An 18621-nucleotide genomic window follows, 5' to 3' on the forward strand; every position below is an offset into this window, starting at 1 on the left:
ATGATAACCTTGTTAAATTTGGCAAAAGCGTTTATTTCCTGCTTTTTCTTGTGGCATGATCACCAATCTTCATTTTTTGTTTAGTTATAAATGTGTCTCTCAGGAATGTGGGATGCAATTGGAGAACAGCAAGTGGTGGGCTTGGTACAGGTCCATTTCTGAAACCGGAATATCAAGGCACGAACTTTCTCCTCCTAAGCTGTTTTGTGAAACCAGCCTCATCTTGGCTTAAAAGTTACGTAAGCCTCTGGCAGTGCTTGAGTTCACAGGGTCCTCAGAGATCACCTAATATACAGCGAAGGTCCTCAGAGGGCAGGCGAATTTGATGCTTGAGGAAAAGTGATTTAGGCAATCATTATCTGCCTTCTGCTACATGGGTAGTAGAAATGTGGCTGGACCTGGGGTTGGACAACTTGGCATTCACCTATTGGCTCTTCTACTTGCTGTTTGATTTCTGGCAAGTTCCTGAACTCCACTCTCCTTGTATATTAAGTAGAGGTACAGCCTTTCCCTGCCTGGGGGTTGTAAGGAGAATTAGAGGAAAGAATGTCTTTCACTGTGCCAGCCATGTGGTAAAGTCACTTTATCATCATTAAAAAGTGCTTCCTCCTAAGTATCTCCAAGGCTATTCCTTGCCCCCGATTAAATCAAAAACTCTAAATTCTCTGTAAAAACTATCTTTCCTAAACAGTCAAAAATTGGCAAAGCTTTTTCCCACCACTGCTACTATGTGCTTCTAGAAAAATTTTCTGGCCTTATTTAGGGACTGACTGCGTAAAAGTATGGGGTACCTCAGTGGTTCTTCAGGCATGCCCTAGGGAGTTTTAAGGCCATTTGTAAATGAAGGGACGACTCCTTTCTCCCGTGTAACATCCAGGTTCAGCATGACCCTCTACATTGCCATTTGGGGTTGTTGAAATCTCGCAGAGTGGCATGGCATAGTCTCATTTTTGTTTATGCTCCTCCAAAAAGGCAGACAACTGTAGATTCCCATTTAAGTGAGCTTCCATATCTTACCCAAGGCCACTCAACAAGTTTGCAGCAGAGCTAGAAACCTAGGATGCAAAACACTAGACCATGTTCCTTCCCTTCCTACCACACAGACTAAGAAAGGTTTGTGGAGCAGATTGCTAATGACAATTGACTCTCATGCGATTTGAGGCTGTAGCAGGCAAACAAGATGCTCAAGTGTGGGAGGTCGTCTTTCCCTGGGCCTCCCTGGAGCTCTCCCTGTGTTCTTTCTTCTACTATAACTTGAGTCTGGACTTGAGGTTGGGATTCCAATTTTAAGGTTTATGATGCAGCATTTGGGTGGTTGCTTAATTGGCCAATAAGGATATAGAAAACTAAAAGACTTAGGAAAGCCTTCAAATTCTACTCCTCAGCCACCTCTCATGTTCTGTCTTGTATTATAGCTCCTTCGGGTGTGACTGTTGGCTGTACTGGAGCTGTGAGACCAAGAATGATGTCTTATTCTTCGCAACTTTGTATCTCTGACTTACTTCTGAAATCAGCATACCTGGTACCATTAACTAATTGCATAGCCTTGGAACTCTGATTTCCTCCCTCAAATCACTTTTCCTGCAATCTTTCCTGTCTCAGGAAATGGCATCACCACCCAATTGCCCAAGCCAACACCTTTGGTTCATATTCTTCTTCCTTTTTCTGCCCACCACCTCGCCACATCTAATCTGTCAGCAAATCCTGTTAGGTCTCCTCAGAGTTGGCATTGGCTGATTTGGCTACACAGATTAACATGTTGAAATCCTTCCAGACTGATTGGTAATTCATCTCTTTCAGGAGCCCCATGAGGGCCTCCACCCCACAATCTCAGCACCCTAGTCCCATCCATTGCAACCCCCTACCCCTCACCCTCCTCCATGGTCTAACAAGCAAATAGTTAATGCCTAGCCCAGGAAGAACCTAACATTTTTGAGCTTCACCATCCTTGTCCACTGTAGATGAGGACAATAATGCTACTTTTAGCCTTATTGTGAGGATTAAATGGGAGAATGTGTTTAAGATTGTGAGCACATAAGACCTGGTCTGCCCCAGATGGACACTCCATAAATATGAGTTCCCTTTTCCTTCTTCTTTGATTAGTATGATATAATAGTGGGAAGAGCATGGACTTTAGACAAAGATAGACATGGGTACAAAGCCAGGCCTCACCTCTTGACCTGTGTGACCTGGAAAATTAACCAACATCTCTGAACTTCTGTTTTCGTGGCTGTAAGATAGGAATAAGGAGTGTCTAGTGCTGTTCCTGGGCATGCAGTGTATCCATCTTCATTAAATATCAACTTCCCTTAGTGAACTGAGTTTGCATTAGTGGGTGGCTTGAAATGAAAATGTAATGCATACTAAAAAAAAAAGCAAATCTAAAAACAACAATGAGATAATACCACATGCCTGTTAGAATGGCCTAAATACAAAACACTGGCAATGCCAAATGCTGGTGAGTATGTGGAGCAACAGGAGCTCTCATTCATTGCCGGTGGGAATGTGAAATGGTACAGCCACTATGGTAGAGAGTTGGCAGTTTATTACAAAGTTAATCATATTCTTAGCCATACAATCCAGCAATTTTGCACCTTGACATTTACCCAAATGAACTGATAATTTATGTCCACACAGAAACTTGCACACAGATGTTTATAAGAGCTTTATTCATAATTGCTAAAACTTGAGAGCAACCAAGATGTCCTTCAGTAGGTGAATGAATAAATAAACTGTGATCAGATAATGGAGACAGCCAGACAATGGAGTATTATTCAGCGCTAAAAAGAAATGAGCTATCAAGCCATAGAAAGACGTGGAGGAAACTTAAATGCATATTACTTAGTGAAAGAAGCCGATCTGAAAAAGCTGCATGCTGGATGATTTGACCATATGACATTCTGGAAAAGGCAAAACTATAGAGACAGTAAAAAGATCAGTGGTTGCCAGGGGTTATGGGGAGGGAGGGATGAATAGTTGGAGCACAGAGGAGTTTTAGGGCAGTGAAATTATGATGTATGACACTGTAATGGTGGATATATGTCATTATGCATTTGTCAAAACCCATAGAATGTACAACACCAAGAGTGAACCATAATGGTAAACTATAGACTTTGGGTGATTATGACGTGTCAATGTAGGTTCATTAATTGAACAAATATATAACTTTGGAGGAGGATATTGATAATGGAGGAGGCTGTGTGGGGGACGGGGGACAGGAGGTACATGGAAATCCTGTACTTTCTGCTCAATTTTACTGTGAACTTCAAATTGCTCTAAAAAATAAAGTCTATTTTTTAAAGTTTGAAATTCAGACTTTTCTCTAATTCAGATTGGCCTCTCTGCTAAGAATTGCCTTAGAGATTTGTTGCTTTTTGATAAGAAATGGGTGGGTGCCATATGTCCCTTGTTAGTAATTCCCTCCTCTCATGCCCATAGTACCATAGCTCATTCCCCTTTGGTGAGTCCTGAATGAACTTGCAGATATCTTGTAGATAATAAGGCAGATATCACAGCAAATGAAAACAAGCACCAGTCTATATTAGATACCGTTGTTTGTACTAGGGCAGAAATGCCAAAAAAGAATATTCTTAACCACTAGAGCATTTTCTACCGGGAGACTTGCACCTAGATGGCGCCTGTTGACATGGTGGTGGTGATTGCTTCCCTAATTTTGTCCCATGTTTTCTAAATCCTCTATTTGAGTCAAGATAATAACCATTATGAAGAGCTTCATCCGGGCCTTTGAGAATGAAGTCATTGCACCTCAACTCCTTTGTGGAATGAGGCAGGCTATGTGAACAAGTTAGTAAGTAGCACACATTTCTGTTGATAGCTCTTGTTGTGCATTTTATTAGGTTAATCTCATTGCTAGATAGAAAAGTTGAGTTGCTGCAAGTTCACTCAAGGCCTGCGGGAGCTATATGGATGGGGTACTAGGAATTTGCATGTGAACCTAGAAGACTTGCTCATTTGTTCCTTACACCTGCTTCTTTCTACACCAAGAGCTCTCCCCTGAGAACAAGGATGGTTGGGAAAGGGCAAGATTAGGTAGTGAGGGTGTGCTTCTGCCCCCTTCCATTCTGTCCTGTATAATAACCACTCAGTTCCTGGAGGGTTCCTTAGCACGTGATGAAACCATAGGCAATCAGGAAAGAAGGAGTATTGACACCACCATGATTTCAGTTTGGTTCTTACGAGCACTCCAGGTGTTCTTGTGGAGGATTTTTCATGGACTTGGTGAGTAAGTCCAGGAAAAGTATTCTTATATCTACATCGTTAGTCAGTGGACTGGACATCCTTGTGCTCTCAGGGTCTTCCCACTAGAATTTGGATTCTCAGTCAGAGAAGTATCAGTGCATCCAGTCTAAGAATCCTTTTTTCTATCTTCTTTACATTCACTGAGTACCCTAATAATTGTGGGAACTTTAGGAGCCTAAATGCCTCCCTAACACTTGGAGTTTTAGAAGCTTTACAAATACCCTCTCTCCCGAATGTCTAATGCCCAGTTGGCTTGGCATCATGGGGCTGGAAGGGAACTAGGTTTTCCAAAGGGATTTATCCAGGCTTCATTTTGAACGCACAAAGAAAACGGGATGTATATGAAAATGAAAGCAGCCTCTTTTTCCACAGGAAATCAGGTCTTCTGAAATCTGAGTGTGTTCGTTTGTGTTGGCGTTGAGTTTTGGGTGAAGGTTCAGCTAGATTCTTGTTTTCCTTAAAATGTTCCTATCCATTGATATACTGGCTAATGAAGCGGAGTCATGTGATGCAAGTTGGCAGATGTTTTGCTTAAGTCGCTCGAGTTTGGGGTGAGTAAAGATCGAACAAGGATTCAAGATTCACTTCCTTGGTCCCAAAAGGTGAACTAAGTTTTCAAGACCCTTGTTTGAGGGATTTGCATCCAAATTGCCATCTGTCATCTGGGTATTTGACAAAAAAAAAATTTGGATCTTTTTAGGTCTCCCTTTAGTCCACTTTGAAATCCACATAAAAGCGGTTTGGGACTGGTCAGAGCCCCACAGAAAGAAATAGAAGACTGATATTTTTGGATAAAGATTTTTCCTTTTTATGAAGATAATTTGCAATAATGCTGACTTTCAGCATAGACTCCACAGCCTTTATCTTGATCAGAAAACATTTCGGATAGGGTGGTGGTGTGGGGGTGAGCTCATTGCCTGCCATGACTCCCGCACGGGGACCCTGAATAAGACATTCATTGGCAGGAAAGCAGTGGTAACTGAAAATGGCTGGGGGAAGGGTGGAGAGGAGGGGCAGTTGAGTGGGGCTTGGGTTCCTTCCTCCTCAGGGGAGCTATTTTTTGCTTTTCATGCAAAGAATTGCTTTGTACAACCAAGTTGGTCTCGATCTTGTTTACATAAAAGAAATCGAACATTTATTTTGTGCCGGGTTATTTTTTTCTTCCTTTGCCAGTCAGAGGGTCCTCGGCAAATCAATAAACAAAGACCCTGCTCTGTTTTCACTCTGTGCCTGGGGATGTGGACTGGGTAACCCTTCAATGGCTGGATTAGCTACTTCTGTGGAGACTGAGACTTTCTGCCTTGGCCAGGTGGGTTGTCAGTGACACACTGGCCATGCTGGGAGCCTGGAGCTCCAGAAGACAGTGGGAGGACCTCTAGATTCTTGGGTTCTGCTGCAAGTGGTGAAAGTAGGAGAGAGAAGAAAATTTCCTCTTTGGCCTCTGTAGAAATCAGCGGAAGCCCTGAAGCGGGTGATTCGGTTACTCCAACATTCACCCAGTCAACAGCCAGCATTGTTGTTGGGCATTAAATCAAACCAAATGCCTTTAAAAACTACAGCTCTGAAATTTGACTCTGCAAATATGGAATTCCATGGAGGGGCTCCATGCTGGGGGGGCAAAAACTGTTTTCTTTATTTTTTTTCTAAGTTTACCTGCCATGAACTTGGACTGACATTTTGTTCTCTTGTTTTGGGACAACATGAAAAATAAGGGGAAAAAGGTATTCATTGTAAAAGCATTCCCTTAACCAATGTTCACCTGGCTCGCTTTCCCCCTTTTAAAGTTCACGCAGTGGTGTTTATAGAGGCTGATCATCTATAAATCCCAGCTCTTTTCTTTCTTCTTTAATTCCTGTTGGCTTTGGTCGGAGCTGCACGGACGAGGTAGGGGAGAATAGGGCTTTGGTGTGAGACCTAGACTTGGAATCTTGTTTCATCCCATACTGGTAGGTTGACCTTAGATACATTATATAACCTCCCTGAGCCCCAGTTTTCCTCTCTACAAAGTAGGAATGATGAGACTTATTTTAGAGAGAATACCTATAAAGAGCTTAGCATAGTACAGCATCCACACGCTCTCAATCAATGGTACTCATTTTTGGTTTCATCCTTCAAACTTGGAAGTTGTGGTGACAGAGTCCCTCAGTGCAAGAGGGCCTGTGTCTCTGACTGGTGGCAGTGGTTCTTCACTCTTCCTAGGGACTCTAGAACAATCTTTAGTTGTGTGATCAGTAACATGTCAGTGATACACAGTATATGCATTTGTGTGTTTGTGTGTAAATATATCTAACATGCCCCACAAAAAGCCCACACAAAATGAAAACACACACATCTAATGACTAGACTTTCCCTCCCTGTGACAACACTATTTAAATGGAAGTTTTTTGTTCTTGCTGACTGTGTAGAATTGAAGTCATGTCCTTAAACACAAGTGATACGGTCCAATTGGACTGTGCAAATTTCAGCTCAATTAGAGCCACTTCTTGCTGGGGGGAGCCTTCTGGCATTTCCTGACATCAGCATTGTCGCAAGGATCAAATAAGAAGGTGATTTAAAACTATTTTTTTAAGTGCCATGTCAATATACCACTGCATCATGTTGAGGGTGTGCCTTATGTTGGGATTGTGTTCACCATGAATCATCATTAGAGATCTGTAATACTCAGAATTTTTGCTCACAATCACAACCATTCTGCCCACTGGTTTGTTTATTTTTGTCTGCTTACTTTTCTGACTCTAGTTTGCTTTCTATCCTATAAATATAGTATTCAACAAGGTTTGGGGACACTTCTTGAATCTTTGCTCTTTTACACGTAATTTTTAGCGCTCACATCCTGTCAAACCTACCACTTATTCAGTTGAATGCCACATACTTATCAAGGGTCCCCTGTGCACCAGGTTCTGTGTTGTCTGCCATCCTCACCCTCAGGAAGCTCCAGATCTACAAACTGCTTCAGAACATTTCCACCAGAAGTTATGCCATCTCTTCATCTCAGCCTGTTGAAACCTGAGCTGAGCATCTCTCTTGCCTTTTGGGAGCTACTTCCTGCTTTCTGTCGCCATCTCCCTCTCTGATGAGCCTGACACCTCAGCAGTATCACAAGAGGCTCCTCTCTCTTGTCCTTCAGCCTTGAAGAGGCACCAGGTCCTGACATCTGTAATCTTTCTATTCCTTTTGCCTCCAAACATTGCAGGAGTGCCCAGTTAGTCTATGATGTCCTCTATCTCTCCAGTTTCATTAGAGCATGCAAGTTTGTGAGATTAATTTTCCTTAAAAGTGCTTCGTATTGCTTCTAAGAGAAATCTAAATGCACTCTGGCCACAGTCTAATGATCCAATGTTATCTGTCTGTGCTTCTACAGGATTCTGCAGGAATAGAGGAGGTCTTCAATCACACAGTTGTGTCTCTTACTGTTTCCTCACATACCCAGTGTTTCTGTCCCTGAGCACTCTGTCCTTATTGAGAAGATGGCAGTTCTCTCCAAAATTAATCTACACATTTAATAGAGTTGCAATTGAAATGCAAATAGATTTGTTTTTGTAACTTCTAAAGTTTATCTGAATGAATAGCAAAAATATATTAAAAAGAAGGAATTGGAGGGGAACCTTACAGTGACAGATATTAAATTGTAACTTGAGTTGCATTCAAATAAATATGCAGAACCTGTAACAAATAGATAGAACAATGAAATAGAATAGACAACCCCAAATGTAAGGATATTTCTATTTTTAGTATGTGAAAAAAGAATCCAGCATTTTAAAATACTGTGAAATGATGGATTATCCAATAAATGATGCTAGAATAATTTTTATTTAAAAAAATTGTTAATCCTTTACCTCTCACCATACACTAAAACAAATTCTAGGAAGATAAAAAATCTGAAAGATGAAACATACCGTAAAGCCCCCAGAAGAAACCTTAGTTAACTCTTCATATAATCTGGGTATGTGGGAGGTCCTTTCAGGCATAACCCCAAGGCAGAAACCATAAAAAAATTTAGATATGTAACTAAACAAATGTGAAATTATGCATAAAAAGTTATCATAAACAAAATGAAAAGCAAATGGCAAAACTGAGAAAAATATTTGTGACATATAAGACAAACAGGAGATTAATGTCTTTAATACGTAAAGAATATTACAAGTCTACACGACAAAAATAAGCACTGTAATAGAAACAAATGGGCAAAGGTCAGTGAAGAAATAGAAATGGTCAATACAAATAGGAAAATATATTTAATCTGGCTTGTAATCAAAGAAACGCAAGTTTAAGTAAGTTACTCCCAAGGAATAGGACTTTTTCTCTTTCCTTTATAAACTTCTATATTCATTAACAATTTTTTTAAAAGACGTTCAAATAAAATTTAAAAATAAAATATACTACTATGAAATTTATGTAAACCTGTAAAGCACTTACCATTTTCCTAAGCCTTGAGAATGATCTTATAGGGGTATATTTATTGGAAAGTTATCCGCCAATAAATACATTGTTAAGAGAAAAAGTAGCCAGTAGATCAGAAGGTGTGATAATATCCCATTTTGGCAAAAATATATGTAGAAATATAAAAATATGTAGAAGAAAATCTAGGTGCATATAAAATAAAACGTTGACAGGGGCTGTCTCTAGGTATTGGAAATATCGATAATGTTTTTACCTTTTTATTTTTGTTAATGTATTTTCTAATTTTTCAACCATGAGCTTGTATGGCTCTTGAAAAAGAAAAACATTTCAGTATAACCTACAAACATAAAGTTATATAACTTTTAAGTACCAGCTTGATGTATTATCACTAAGTGAGCACACTTGTTGCATTAGTTTCCTAATTTTAGCATCCTTTGCAATCTGGATAGGCCAAGAACCTCTCAAATCATCAAGTGCTGGCTCACTGGGCTTAGCAGTTTCTTCCTCCATTTATCTCTTTCCTGTCGCATTTTACTATAAACAGTAAAGAAGGATCAGGCTGCATCTTCCACACTTTGCTTGGAAATTTCCTCAGTAAAATATCCAAGTTCACAGCTTACAAGTTCTGCCTTCCACCCAATAGTATAACTCAATTCAGCCAAGTTTTTTCACACTTTATAAAACAGATTACTTTTCCTCCAGTTTCCAAAAACACATTCCTCACCAGAAGACCTTAATGTTCACATATCTTTCAAGATTCTGTTTATGATGACACGCATATTCTCTAAGATGATAGAAGCTTTCTCTCCCTTGCCCTTCATTTCTTTCTGAGCTCTCACCAGAATCACCATTAAAGTCCATTATTCTACCATCTCTTCAAGGCAACCTAGGCAATTTCTATCATGCACCTCAAAATTCTTCTAGCTCCTTCCTATTACCCATTTCCACAGCCACTTCCACACTTTTAGTTATTTGTTACAGTATCACTCCACTTCCCAGTACCAAAATCTGTATTAGTTTCCTAGAGCTGTCATAACAAATTACCACAAATGTGATGGCCTGAAGCAACATAAATTTATTCTCTCACAGATCAGGAGGACAGAAGTCCAAAATCTAGGTCTCGACAGGGCTACACTCCCTCTGAAGGCACTAGGAGAGAATCTTTCCTTGTTTCTTTCAGCTTCTGGTGGCTCCAGACATTCCTTGGCTTGTGGCTGCATCATTCAATCTCTGCTTCCATCTTCACAGGAGTTTCGCATGGCCTTCTCCACTCTGTGTCTCTCTGTCTTCTCCTTTTCTGTCTCTTACAAGGACATCCATCATGGGATTTAGGGCCCACCAGAATCCGGGATGATCTCATCTCAAGATCCTTACTGTAACTACATTGGCAAAGGCCCTTATTCCAAATAGGATTACATTCTGAGGTTCTGGGTGGATGTATCATTTGGGAGATACAATTCAGAACACATTACCAATTTAGCTACCACTCAGGTCAAGAAATAGAATGTCCTCATGTCCCTTTCAGTCTCTACCCCTTCCTCATCTCCATAGATAATTACTATCCCTCCTAACAGAAGAGGTTAGTTTTACTTGTTTTTAAACTTTATATCAATAGAATTATACACTATATAGTCTTTTACATCTGATTTCTTTCATTCAGCAGTGTATCTATGAAATTCATCCATGTTGTTGCATGTAGTAGTGGTTTGTTCATTTTCATTGATATTTAGTATATTTCATAGTGTATCACATACTTTATTCATCCATTTTACTGTTGATGGACACTTGGTTGCTTCCAATTTGGCGTTATTATGAATAACGCTATTTTGGAATTCTTGCACATCTTATTTGGTGCCCATATGTAAGCATTTTTGTGAGGTATATACTTGGGAGTAAAATTGTTGGATCATAGGGTGTATGTTCAGATTTGAGAGTTACTGCTAAACTGTTTTCTAAAGTGATTGTGTAAATTTGCACTCCCACTGGGGTGTGTTTGAAAATTCCAGCTGCTTCACATCCTCGCCTTCCCCTGGTATGTCAGTCTTTTTCGTTTTCGCCAATCTGCTGGGTATGTAGCAGTATCTTATTGTGATTTTAATTTATATTTCCCTGAGGGCTAATGACAGTGAGCACTTTTTCATATGTTTATGTATTACTTTTTATACATAAATATAAGAGTGAAGGTTGTATTGAAAAATTCCCTTCCTGTCTTAAACATTTTGATTCAACCATCCATGAGTGCTCACATTCTGACAATACCTCAGAAACAAGCTGGTGAGAGAAGGCTCACTTTAGTCTAAGAGATAAGTCACTTGTTCTTCCTTCCCTGTTTGCCAGTCTTCTCGTTTTTTCCAGTTCAGAAAAAAATCATCTAGGTGATGCATGAGAAGCTTTTTTAAAAAACCTATTATTGGCAAAATTCCTGAAATATTCTTGAAGTTGCAAAGGTCTACTGTTTCTCCCACACACATACCCTGCTCCTTTTTTTTGAGGGGGGCGGGTCCCATCAGGGGCCTTCTGGTGGAACAGACCTGAATGCAACTGGAAGCCTGAGTCCACCTAGATCACCAGAATCACGGCCTATCTGTAGACCCGTGAGTATAAAAGTAAATGTGTGTTGCTGTAAACCACTGAAATTTTGAGAATGTTTGTTATTATTCTACAGAAACTGACTAATAGAGCAGTACTCTTTTTACACCCAATGCGTGCCCTTAGGCTTAGAGAACTTAAACGATACCCCCAAACTGCACTCCTGATAAGAGGAGGAGCCAGGACTTGAGCCAGAACTGCCTGCTTTCCGATCCCCTGCTCTTAACCACTACACTAGATCTCCTTTCAAACTTGCAACAGGCTGGGGCAATGGGCCAAAGCAATAAGATGGAATATAATTGGAATGAATACATCGCCCAACATGTCAGTTAAAACAACAACAATAAAAATAGTAGTAAGTAGGATACAAGCAGAGAATGAGCAAGGTGTTCTTGACTGCAGGACTAGTGGTGGGGCTCAAAGACTTGAAGCTCACCTGGGAAGGAAAAGGTGGTTTCAGACTAGGCCACGTTAATGGAAGTACACTGTCTGGAAGAAGGAAAATGGCAATTCTTTCTACTCTTGCTGTTCAAAGGACCCCCAGACTCTTCCATTTAGTTCCAGGCAACACATTTTAAGAGGAATATTGACAAGCTAAACTGTCCGGATGAGAGCGAACAAGATGCTGAGAAAACTCATAGTGGTTGTAAAGGGAAGGAGCTTAAGTATTTAACCCGAAGAAGAGAAGGCTCCAAGGGAGACGACTGCTGTCTTAGGACATCTAAAGGGCTCAAAGGGTCAACAAGGTGGCCAAACTACCATCACCTCTCACCTGGACTGCTACCATCGCCTTCAGCACTCCGTTCCATTCACCATATGCAGCCACATGTGATCTTTTCAAAACATGAATGTTTGACTTCGTGTGACTTTGTCATGGTCCCACTTCCTTTTCTCCTCACCAAATACACCCAAAGCACACACATGTGCATACACACAGTCACAGACACACACACACATACACACACATGCACAGATGCCCCCCTGCATAATACTGTCTTCCACATACAATTTCTCCAGATTGCAGAGCCCAAGGCAAAGCTCAAGTGCTCATGCCTTGTTTGAGGTTTGGGACAAAGATCCAGGTAGAAAAGAAGTAAGGTGTAGAAAAGGGAAGAAGTGAGGTGATGGTGTGATTATGAGGCTAGCTACAGCTCCGCAAAGAGACACAGGTAGTGGCACAATCAATTGGGCATCTCTAGACAGGCCATATGGAACCAATGGGCCTCCAAAATTCCATAGGAGGAAGGAAGAGCGGGGTGAGAGAATTAGTGCATTGATTCCTTCCCATCTCCTATGGATGCATTTCCTGTGGAAGTCAGATCTCAGTCCCTAAGATGATTCCAGATGATTCCAGAAGCGGTAGGAGGAGGCAGAGCCTCCATGGAGCCAACTGGCAGGGCTGAGCCTGGGCACCCAAGGACGTGCTGGAGCCTATGCTGGAGCCTGACATGCATATGGTGGCAAGGTCTAGGCAGTGGATGGTGCTAGGGGTAAGGTGGCAGCTCCCATAGCTATGTCATCCAAGGCTCTCCACGAGTAAGCAGCCAGGGGTCTGCAAGACAGTTGAGGTAGGAATCTGAGGAGGCACATATATTGGGTCCGACACACACACACACACACACACACACACACACACACACACAGATTCCTTCAGTTGTTACCACCACTCGGAGAATAAAAACAATATCCTTTGCAGGACCTGCTAGCTTCTTCCCACTTGCCTTATGTTGGAGTCACATGGGCTTTCTTTTGGTTCCTTGAGTGTATCATGATCCCTCTTGCCATTTGCTTGTTCTCTCTGGAATGTGCTTGGCCCATACTCCCACTCAAGAGTTAGCTGCTATTCATCCTTCAGCTCTCAGCTTGTCATTACTTCTTCTGAGCAGCATTTCCAGCTACTCTCGTCCCTGCTCCCTTCCCTGGAGCCTAGGTGGTACCAGGTCATAGAACTATCCTTTCTCTTTCCTTCAGAGTACTTAGCCCACACTCTCAGTCATGTTTGATTAATGTCATCTCCACAATTACACTATAAGCTCCTTAAGGGCAGGGAACATGTCTCCTGTTCCCCGGTTCCCCATTGCACTCCCTTTGCCCAGTGCCTGACACCACAGCAGGTACTCAGGAAATACATAAATGGCTTCAATATGAAAGAGAAATTACAGAGACTGTGACAAATGAGACGAGTTTATATGTTATAGTCATTCCAAAGGGGGTGTGGGCTTCCTTGGACGGCATTTCTCTGTTAGTGAAAACTGTCTAAGATTGATTCATGCATCAGATAGAGGTTGGCCCCGACCACCTGTAAGCGTCAGCTCTGAGAATTTACACTTTGAATACTCTACATATTCAAATCATGCCCTGGAATAGAATTTATTGGGAGGTGCTCTGCCGTGCTCACTGGCACTGTCCCTTTCCTCTTTAAATCTCCAGCTCACGGAGTATTTCGAAAGCATTTGATGCTGCCAGCTGGAGATTTCAGAGTCTTGTTTCTTGTTCGTCTTTCTGTTTCTGGTGATTGGAATCTGTGATCCAAAGAATGGGGTGAAATTTGTAGTCTGTTTTATTTATTCTGCCCATTTCACTGTTTGAATTTAGAGATGGTGGTGTGGGAAGCTCACAGAATATCGAGTTCAGTCAGGGTAGGGGGCTGAATGGAGACAGGGAGAAAGTGAGCAGGAGGCGAGAAGGACAGAACAAGGTAATGTGCCCTTAGCTAACAAAATCTGAGAGGCGTCTGCAACTTCTCAGAGGCTGGATCTCAGGTATCCTAAGGATGAACACGTACAGTGTTGCACAGCACACTTCTGCTTTAATATGTTGGCTCCACTCAGCTCAGTATGCACAAAAGCAGGAATCTCAAAAGGCTGGCCTGTGGAGCACTGTATCTCTTTAAGAGTTTATGATTTTTTGCAAAGTTCTAATGTTCCTTGCCTGTGGTTTGCCCCTGTGACTGCTTGTTAATTCAGTTTCATTGTTGCCTAGGGACAAAGAACCCCAGTGACCCACTATAATAACTGCTTTAATGTAGGCCTCTGCTTTGGGTCTGTGTAGGATCCTTTAACAAATGAGCAAAAGTGGCCAAAGTTATATTAGGCAACGCTGCCAGAGGTTTATGATAAAATCTCCAGTCCCTGCCAGGGACAGTGTGAGCCCTGTCAGTCTGAGGATTAACTTTTCTGTAGTCACAGCTAAGACCTTTTCTTTTAGGTCTCTCACTACCTGCCAGGCACTGTGCTGGGTGGCGGGAGTGGGGGTGGGGGAGGTGCTTACACAAGCATGATTTCAATTAGTCTTCATAACAATCCTCTAAGGTGGATATTATTATTTCTACTTTACTGATGAGGAAACGGAGAGTCTAATTGTTTAGGTGACATACCCAAGGTCACACTGGTGACAAATACTGGGGCTGAGATTCTGCTCCAAACCCATTACCTGCCTTACACCAGGCTACTCCTAAGATAACATGAGAATATAAAGCCAGATGGCCCAAGGCTGGTTATTTGTCACCCATTGGTCAATAGGAATTGAGGCTGTTTCCCAATTCACTTGAGATCATGCAGAGAGAGTGAATTAGTGACAGGAGCTATGAAACTTTTGGCTGAGTGTTCTCCATCTTCCTAGGTAGCATAGAGAAGGTGTTGACAAATGTTGGAATAAATCAGAAAATTTTGAACCAATCATTACTATATTTGTTCAGCCGCCTCTTATCTTAAATTCCCAATCCAGTGTTGAACCAAAGTTTTCCTTTGTCTGACCGATTCCAACCTGTACTTTAAATCCCCCAGATAATACCCACTTCACTGGGTTGTTGTGAGGAGAAATTGAAAATTATAATAAAATAATAAAATATAAGAAAAATAAATAAAATATAATAAAATGCACAAATGATCATATTCTCATCTATCACCTTGTTGCATTACATAAAAAATTAAGATCTGGAAAATGCACAAGGTTAAAATGTGAATAAACAGACAAAAAAGTCCCACACATTTTTAACAGTGAGCAGCAGATTCAGCTCTGAATGTCCTACTGGTCAAAGTAAAAAGAGAAACGAGATCAAGTATGTGATACTAATTTGCATAAAGAAAAAGCTATAGAAAATGTGGTTTCTCAAGGGACACAGAGATTTCCTTGGCACTTAGATCTGAAGTAAATTTCTCTAGTAGATTGAGGATGACATTGGATCATATAGTGGTCATTGTCCTCATCACTCTCCTTCCCCCATTAAATTTAAGAGAATTCTTGTGGTGTCATCAATATTACATAAAAGCAAAATATCAAAGCACCATCCTCTGAAAGGAAGTCTGTAAAAGGACTAAAAGAATGTGGTCTGTTGGCACATATTTCTGGAGCTCCAACAAATCCAAGATTAAAATCTAAAATTAAAAAAAAGAGAAAAATGCGTATCTTTTAATCCATCTTCTATAATCGACATTTTAATCAATGAAGCTTCAATCAAAAGTTGGGCAAGAGAGTTTGAGGACAATAGGGGCCTCAGAACTTCTTCACGGGATGGGGGCTTAAGGAGGACAGTCTGGTTGGATGTGGGGGTGCTGGGTAGAATGACCAACTTTTTCCATCTTGCCCAGAACTTTCTTGGTTTGGGGTCTGGAAATCCCCCAAATTCCCCAGAAGCTCCCCAGTCCCAGGCAAACCGGAACAGTTGGTCACCTTAGTGCTAGGCTGTGAGTTTCAAAGCCACATTCACATGGGGAGCACACTGTTTTTACTTGGATTGCAGGTTTATTTAGAGGTGGCTTTGGGGGATACTGATGGACTCCAGCCCCCGCACTTCGCCTCCCCAAAGCCATGCGTGGGTTCTGTGTTGTCAAATCTGAAGGCTATAGCAGTCTTATGATTGGGTGGTAGAATCAGATTCTTCAGTGGAAACTGAGGGACCTAAGGAAGACACTCTGGTGACTAAGCATCTGTCCACCTTGCCTCTGGGTGGGTATAGAAAAGCTAGATGAGTCTGTTTTTCTTTTGTTTTATTTGTTCATTCACTTTGTTTTTTAGATTTCACATATAAGTGGAGTCATATGGTAATTGTCTTTCTTTCTCTGATGTATTTCACTTAGCATCATACTCTCTAGGTCCATTCATGTTGTTGCAAATGGCAAGATTTTCTTCTTTTTTTATGGCTGAATAATCTTCCATTGTATATGTATACCACATCTTCTATATTCATCCATCTTTGATGAACACTTAGAAACAGACTCACGGATACAGAAAACAAACTGGTGGTTACCAGAGGGGAGGAGGGTTGAGCGGCAGGCAAAATAGGTGAAGGGGATGAAGAGGTACAAACTTCCAGTTATAAAATAATTAAGTCATGAGGATGTAATGTAAAGAGTAGGGAATGTTAGTCAATAATACTGCAAGAAATTTCTATAGTGACACATGGTTGCTAGACTTATTGTGGTGATCATTTAGAAACGTCTACAAATATCAAATCCCTATGATATGCACCTGAAACTGATATGATATTATATGTCAATTATACTTTGAATTAAAATTTTTTTTTTAAAAAAACTAGGTAAGAATGTGCCTGGGGAAGTTTTCTTCTCTGAAGTTCTTTACAATGAGAGAGGACAGCCAAATGGAGTGACATGAACATGAGCTTCGCAGTTAGACTGAGCCAACTCGGTGCCCTGATGTTGCCACTGATCAGCTATGGGCTTTTGAGCTTTTCACTTCGTCCTCTGAGACTTACTTTTCTCATCTGTAAAGTGGCCGCAGAGATGTTATGAAAATTAACCGAGATACTTGAAAGCCCTTGACAAAATGCGCGGTTCAACAAATATCTGTTTCCTCCCTCTTTCTAGGATGAGTGGAGTTCTGCCTGGAGGTGAAGATTCGAACCAAAGCAATAATTGTTCTTTAGGTAAACCTCAGCGGTTAGCAACTCTCCAGTGCCCCACAATGATGAATGGAGAGTTGGACCTCTCCGGCGCCATTCCTAAGTTCGGTTTGCCTGCTTGTAAAAGATGTGCTTTGCAAAGTGCTTTATACATAGTAAGTATTAGTTCAGCTGGATCTAAAACAAGTTTGGACACCAGAGTTTCTTCTGCGGCCAGTAAAATGTGTTAATATCCTCCCTCCTTCCATCTCTGCCTCCCTCCCTTCCTTCCTTCTCTCTCTCTCTTTCTTTCTTTCTCTTTTTCTTTTCGTCCAGAACCACTTTTTCACCAAACCACAGATGTTTGCCTTTTCATGTTGATCACCCGTCTTGCCTCCTATGTTGTTAGATTTACTAGCTGTGGGCTCTCAGGCAAGTTATTTCCCTTCAGCAGACTCAATCTCCTTACCTATGAAACAAAAAGATGAAACCAAATGGTTTACAAGGCCCCTCATGGCTCTAGCATTCCGTAATATGAAAAATTCTATTCTTTTATTTATTCAGCACATATTTATTGAGCATCTACTAAGTACCAAGCACAAATATAGTACCTGGGGATACAGCAATAAACAAAACAAACAAAGCCTCTGCTCTCATGGAACTTACACAGCAGTGAGGGAGACAGACAATAAACAAAACACAAATGAAGATATAACATATCAGGGGTAATAAATGCTGGGGAAAAAACAAAGCAGGGTAAAAGAACAAGGGGTGACAGTGATGGTGGTAGCGGCAGCTAGGGAGGGAGTCTGATGGTGCTGTCTGAGATGCAGTGGTCAAGAAAGTTCTCTCCAGCAAGTTGTCATTCTAGCAGAGGCTTGAATGAAGTGAAGAACAAGCCATGTAGATATCTAGGGGAGAGTGTTTTGAGCAGAGGAAACAGTAAGTGCAAAGGCCCTGAGGTTGGAGCATGCATGCATTTTCAGGGAATATCAAGGAGGCAAGTGTGGCTCTGGATGGTGTGAAGCCAGGGGAGAGTAGTAAGAGATGAAGTCAGGGAGGTGGTTGGTTGGTTGTTGGATTATATAGAAAAACAAGAATAACTCACCATTGGCTTAGAGTCTATGGCCAGACAGATTCTCATGCTAACCCCAGCAGAGGATCAAAGGCCGTCTGAGACTCTTCTCTAATTTCTAGGTGCTGGCTTCTCACAATCCCTCTTTACATGATACTGTGTTCTTTAACCTCAGTGGGGGCATATGGAGGATAGTCTGCAGAGACCATCAGCAAACTAGGGCATCACTAAAGTCCGAATGTCTGGCTTGCTAGTCCCAGTACTTACAGGGACTAGGGCTTGCCCTGGGTCCCTCTTTTTACTACCTCCCTGCCTGGAATGGTCCTCAGAGGTTTGGAACACACGCAATGTGTTCAGTAAGAAACTTAACACATAGTATTTTCCATTACATTGGAAATGGAACAGTGTGATGGAAAGCAAACTTTGGGGAAATGTAAGCCTCAATTTCGTTAATGCT

The 18621-nt window shown here is 41.3% G+C and overlaps 1 long non-coding RNA gene across 1 annotated transcript in view; it reads left to right on the plus strand.

Annotated features, from left to right (window-relative positions):
• Nucleotides 1-18621, plus strand: part of LOC124244222 (uncharacterized) — a 43300-nt gene that overhangs the window by 16473 nt on the left and 8206 nt on the right. Inside the window, exon 2 of the long non-coding RNA XR_006889917.1 lies at nucleotides 17076-17265. This is a non-coding gene — a long non-coding RNA (uncharacterized LOC124244222). The remainder of the gene's footprint in view (nucleotides 1-17075; nucleotides 17266-18621) is intronic.

This window comes from Equus quagga, chromosome 8 (genome assembly GCF_021613505.1).
Source record: "Equus quagga isolate Etosha38 chromosome 8, UCLA_HA_Equagga_1.0, whole genome shotgun sequence".
Lineage (NCBI taxonomy): Eukaryota > Metazoa > Chordata > Mammalia > Perissodactyla > Equidae > Equus > Equus quagga.